Below are 6,286 nucleotides of genomic sequence, written 5' to 3'. Positions count from 1 at the left end.
GGGCAAAGGAGAGAATTTGGGAAATTGTGAGATGCTGTCTCGCATGGTTAAGCGTGCGATTGAATTTTTTGGAGTAGTGGCTGGAGAAAACAGGGTTCAGTGGTATGTGGTAATGGAGAGTAAAAAACTAAACTGGATCAGTGTGCTATCATTGCTTGTCCCTGGGATAAACAAGAAATATTTATAACCTTTTCGATGGTAGATGATTCACATATAAGCAGTTGACCCCACAAAGTCATTCAGCAAGAAAACTTTACACTTATGAGACATTCAGATAGACTTGGAATATTCTGAGATATGACGAGATTTGCACAGTGCACACTATGCTTCTTGCTGAAGCTTGTGTTGTAAGTAAAGGTCAGTAATATAAATTCCAGCTCTAATGTGGTAGCAGGTCCCAAGAGTAGACAAGCTTTTCTTACTGGAACAATAAGGCTTTCTTATACCACAATTTCATGTCAGTAACTGGTAAATGGTACTCACTGGTGTATACGCTTTTCCCTATGCCTAGTAAACTACTGGTAAGCTGTTTTATAATCTCTATTGGAAAGGTTTTGGCACTTTGAGTCATTCATGTACTCATTTTTATTATGTGCTTTATGTATTTTATGTACTCATTTTTATTAAATCTATTCCAAATCCTATCCTATCTTTGGTAAATGAAAAAAGAAGAAACACTGAATGGGATGCCAATCCATTGCTGATCATTGTGTAAACACATAATTTTGGAGGTTAGAGAACATTTGATCTTTAGTAAGAAGCCAAATCGAAAGGTAGAATCATGGTGAAAACAGGAAGAAGTTAAAGAAGAACAGATCAATACAGAGAAACTGGGTCAGAAACAGAAAGCAAGACAGACAAGATCAGAAAATAAAAATTAGAACTGCAAAGAAAAGAATCAAAGAATGATTGAGTTGTTATACAGATTTGGCTTAATGTAAACTGGAACCCAGGATATAGTGGACTTAGTTTCATGGAAACTATACATTTAATATTAAACCTAGAAGCCCTGTGAACTGTATTCATGTCTTACTGGGACATTACATATGTGAATAAATAGGCAATGTCTTACAATCTTTCTCGATTCGAGTAAAAGTAAAAAAAAAAAAAAGGGTTTTAAATGTATTAAAAGTATTTCAAAAGTATGACACTTTGTACGTTTTACCTTGTAATTAAACTAACACATTTTATAATTTGAAAATGAAGCCTTGTTATTAATTTAAAATGTACAGGACGATTATCTGGGAGCTATGCTGTTTTTCCTCAATAGCATTCAAGCCCTTTAGTCAAATATATGAGTAGTGTTCTTTAGTTTGTTTAATGAATTAATCCAAAATAAAATATTGTGTCGATTTACTGTTATCTTTTTGCTTTTTATTTATTTTATTGAATAATTTTATTATTTTATTTATTTATTATTTTATTTATTTTAGTTTTTTAAAGATTACTGAACTTGTTTGAATAGTATGTAGTTTATTACTGGATAGTATATTAGTTTATTCATAAATCATAAATTTAATGTACATTTACACTTAGAAGTAAATCCCAAGTGATCTTGAATGTGATCCAACACAAACTGATTCATTAAAACAATCAAAACTAGTCATTCAATTCTGACAACAGAAATACTGCAGTATAAATGGAGGACAGGCTAGTCTGCCCATGAATAGCCATAAACTGTAAACAAATGGCTCAGCTGATGGATAATTTTCTATCATGGATGTTAAGTCAGGTACTGTATGCATTTTTTTCAAAGAACGAAATAAACCTGTCATCGCATTTTTAGTTGAATGCTAACTGCAGTGTGTTAGCACTTTCCCTATGTGATGTTCTTTATGTCCACCCGGATAAAGTGCAGATCTTTTTCACACTTTCTGTAATTCGTCTTTAGACGTTGACCTTTTCAGGTGCTGTTACACTGCAATTTTTATTGCCATAAAATGATTTACATTAACTTCCAAGACTGCTTTCATGCCATTACGTTTACCATTTAATAGTGTGCTTTAACATTTGTGGTGTTTTATGGGTGCCACTAAATGTAAATCAGTTATGTGTTTTACTCGTTTTGCACTTTTAAAGTGCTTTACTTTTTTAATTTGGTAAACATAAAACACACCAGTACGAAAAGATAAATTAAATTCACTGGTCAGATGAGAGAAGATGAGACCTTATGAGTAAGTTGAAGTGCATATTTCTTTTGTTGTTGTTGTTTTTTTTTTTTTACAAGAAATATAATTAAGAAATAATATTCACTAATAATACTGAAGTTGACATTTGGCAAACTAATACCATTTCCATTTAATACAGTATATCTAAAGCTGAATCCAGGAAGTGACTGCAGTGTGCTTCAGCAACATAGTGGATAGTGGTCCATAGAGTTTCCAGAGCAAAATAATGTTTCTGATTAAAGTCCCTCATTAGCTGTCGAAGCAAAGTGTATCTGAGGCTGTAGGATGTGGAAGCATTTGATATTCAGAATGGATTATGATGTACTAGCTGTTGTCAAAATATTCATTCCATCTGGCTTCAAAATGCTGAGAAGGCTCATGAGCTCTGTTTCCCTTCGTTTCCTCACATTTACTGCACCTGTAACAACAACTAGTAATACATACAATTGTCATTAATATTATCATTTTCACTGTTGAATTGTCTCAATAGTGAAAAGATGAACTCCTACATTCTGTAATACACGACAAAATGATCAGCCAGTCTGCTTTTGGTTTCTACAATGTCTCAGCAGAAACACAGTAAGCAACTGCACTGAATCATGACAAGTGATTTATAGCAACAGCTGATTAAGGCATGTGTTTTTTTCCCTGTGTTGATAAAGTAATCTATTGACCCAATACATTTATGGCATTTAGCAGACACCCTTATCCAGAGTGATTTAGAACTGAGGGTTAAGGGCCTTGCCCAGGGGCCCAGCAGTGGCAGCTTGGTGGACCTGGGGTTCTAACCCAAGACCTTCCGATCAGTAGCCCAACACCTTAACCAGTTAGCCACCACATCCCAATATCTGAAGTGTATATAGTTAAAAGAAAATGAGGTGAGCATTTAGATTTTTGTTTACAACTTTGAATTCAATCAAAGTTGTAAATCAAAGTATCATTGAACAATCAAAGTATCATTGAACGTATCATACTTTCATTTCATTATTTTCTTTCATTTCTGTCTGTATATAGTTTTAATACTAATCCAAAATCCAAAATCAGGCAGTTAGCATTTAAATGTTTACTCTTTAATAATTTGTATATTTATCTTTATTTTAAAACAATTAATCTTACTGTTGTATTATCATTATATGGCTATTATTCTTATTATTATTCTTATTCTTCTTCTTCTTCTTATTATTATTATTATTATTATTATTATTATTATTATTATTATTAATTTCAACTGTAAACCTGCAGGTAAGCAGATTATTAAATGATAATTCATGATTAAGATTCTTCTCATTGAGCCACAAGAGCATCAGTGAGGTCAAAAGCTGATGTTATGTGAGAAGGTCTGTGGTGCAGTGTTCCAGTTTATTTCAAAGGTGTTCAATGGAGTTGAGGTCAGAGTTCTGTACATGTCTTCATGAAGCTTGCTTTGTATACAAAAGCGTTGTCAGGTTTAAAAAAGAAAATTGTAATGCTACAGCATACAAAGACATCCTGTACAAGTGTTCTTCAATGATGACAAATATTTTCCTAACCAGTTAAATGAGTTTAAAGGTGAAGCCACTGCCCTACACACACGGCAATCTCAGACCGTGGTGTCTATGCAACACTAAAACTAATTGGCCTAATATTTGTTTTAAAAGGGCAATATCAGTGAGTCATACAAGCCTCAGCACGAACCGTGTACCTACTTGTTCTACTGTGAAAACTACAGGCAATAAGAAAGTATGTGTCCAGTGGGTTTGGAAATGAATATCACATGCTCATTTACCTCTCGATTGCATCTTTTCTTAAATTTCTTTCATCTTGTAGATTGAAAGATTGTAACTAGTATCAAATGTTTAAAAGCATCTCTTTTTAGCTATTATCTGTATTTAAATCTGTTCCAACATCATTGGATTTAATAATAATAATGAGAAGCATGAAGGTTTGCATGCTTTCCTCCCCTTATTTTTTAATCTCTGCATAGCATCCCTGAACAAGAAAAGCAGATAAATGGCAGATTGATTGAGAACATTCCTTAGACTGGAAAAATAAATAGGAAATGGGTCTGTCAAGAGCAGGCTTTAGATCAAATCAAACAGGCAAACATGGTAACAAGGAGAGCAGCGACTTGAGGATGAATGAATAGAGGGTTTGTTCTCTCCACATGTTGCTTTTTTCACTCTGGAGTCCAACATTTGGCCAGCTGGACATGAGCCAGGTTTATAACAGAATAAACTCTGATGTAAAGGTTATAGAAACAGCAGACATACAGACATTATTCCCAGAATATTCCCATTTCTTTAAGATAAAATTCCACATTGGATGAAGAAAACACAATAATTGGTGCGTACCAAGAATTTCTCAATGTTGTGATTTTTATCGGATTGTCTGAGTATCTAAAATGTATAAAACTGATGATGTATGCTGAGCTTACTGTATGTGATGAGTTATATGTGGTAAAGTAAATCATGAGGTCATATTTTTATCAGTTCCAGAATATAATAAGATATTTTGGAATTAGCCTAATTGTTATTATACCATGACACAGTTTATCTAAGGCTGAGAAAAACAGATAAAAAAAAACCCAAATATATTATTATTGATGTGGAGATTTTTTTCAGGAGATATCTAACTATTGATGAACAGTGTCTGATATGAACTTTTTCAGAATAGAGGATTTGGAGCTTTACTTTTTCTCAGGTAAATGACAAGCAGCAGGGTTTTTTTTCTCTTTAACATGGATAACACACACTGGCAATGAACCAGCTATGGCTGCTATAATATACGTATTACCAGGAACCAGGTTGCTGTTAGTCACAGATAACTTTATAAAAAGTTAAAAAGTATGTTGTGTTATTCATTATAAATTGAAAACCATAACCATTGGCACATCGTTGTTGCAAAAGTACTGTAGAATAAAACACTTCTGGCTGTGCTCTTACACAAAAGTAATCTATTTTACACTGGTAATGTATCACACCACCCAATATCGATTATTTTTCTTTGTATAACAGCATAATTGGTCATGTGATATTCCTTTCTAATCCCATTTAGTGCTTTTACTCTGGGTATGTGTTATTCCATAATATGGTAGAAGAGTGGCTTACTTAGCAAACAGCTAAAAGCTTTCTGCAATGTGATAAAGATCAAGAAAAAAACAAACAATTCATATACATTTTTACTGAAATGTTTACAGTTACAGCACTTAGCAGATGCTCATATCTAGGTCAACTTACAAGTGCGTTGTAGTTTCTCTCAATAAGTGACGACGACGTGACATACGGCTGACCCATATTCAGAATCGTTCTCTGCATTTGACCCATCCAAAGTGCACACACACAGCAGTGAACACACACACACCATGAACACACACCCGGAGCTGTGGGCAGCCATTTATGCCGCGGCGCTCGTGGAGCAGTTGGGGGGTTCTGTGCCTTGCTCAAGGGCACCTCGGTCGTGGCCGGCCTGAGACTCGAACCCACAACCTCAGGATTATGAGTCAGACTCTCTAACGATTAGGCCACGACTTGCCCCAAAATGTTCGTGCGCCGCCCGGGAATCGAACCCGGGTCGCAAGAATGGGAATCTTGCATGATACCACTACACCAGCGACGCATACGAGTTTAAAAGGTAAAACTATGTTGAGTCCAAAAAAATGCCCTGTTGTTATGAAAGGTATGAAAAGAAAACACAGGTAAAGGATAAATTTTTACAAAATTCTTCTTGAAGTCAGCATTCTGGGCTAAAGAGCAGGGGTCACTAGGGGACACTTGCAGGGGTCAGAATGGCACATGGGGGCAGAGACAAACAAAACAATCAACTTAGTATTTGGATCTTTTTGATGAAATAGCCATATCATTTTAATGTTGTAGTGAGAATCACTGTGGAGGATTGCAGAAAAAAGTGTTTGTGTCGTCCTATTGTTCAGAGATTACAGGTTAGAATCCTGGAGATGCTGTAGCCATCTGCAGCCAGGGTCCAAGAAAACAAAATTGGCAGTGCTCTCTGGATAGGAGGGATGATGTACTGTCTTTCCTGTCAATCACAGCAACATTAGACAATTGCGGGTGCACTATGAGCTCATGAATGTGTAAAAGGGGGGATAATGGTTTCTTACAATTTGGTTACTATGCCCAGTG

General features: G+C 35.1%; 1 non-coding gene across 1 annotated transcript; it reads right to left on the bottom strand.

The window, feature by feature from the left end:
- Positions 1-5,691: 5,691 nt before the first annotated feature.
- trnag-ccc lies at positions 5,692-5,762 on the bottom strand. Its single transcript has one exon. It is a non-coding gene; the product is annotated as a tRNA-Gly (tRNA).
- Positions 5,763-6,286: the final 524 nt, after the last annotated feature.

The sequence above is a fragment of the Tachysurus fulvidraco genome, chromosome 2 (assembly GCF_022655615.1).
Source record: "Tachysurus fulvidraco isolate hzauxx_2018 chromosome 2, HZAU_PFXX_2.0, whole genome shotgun sequence".
Classification (NCBI taxonomy): domain Eukaryota; kingdom Metazoa; phylum Chordata; class Actinopteri; order Siluriformes; family Bagridae; genus Tachysurus; species Tachysurus fulvidraco.
Note: the sequence above shows the minus strand (reverse complement) of the source record. Positions and strands in the feature narration are given on the sequence as shown.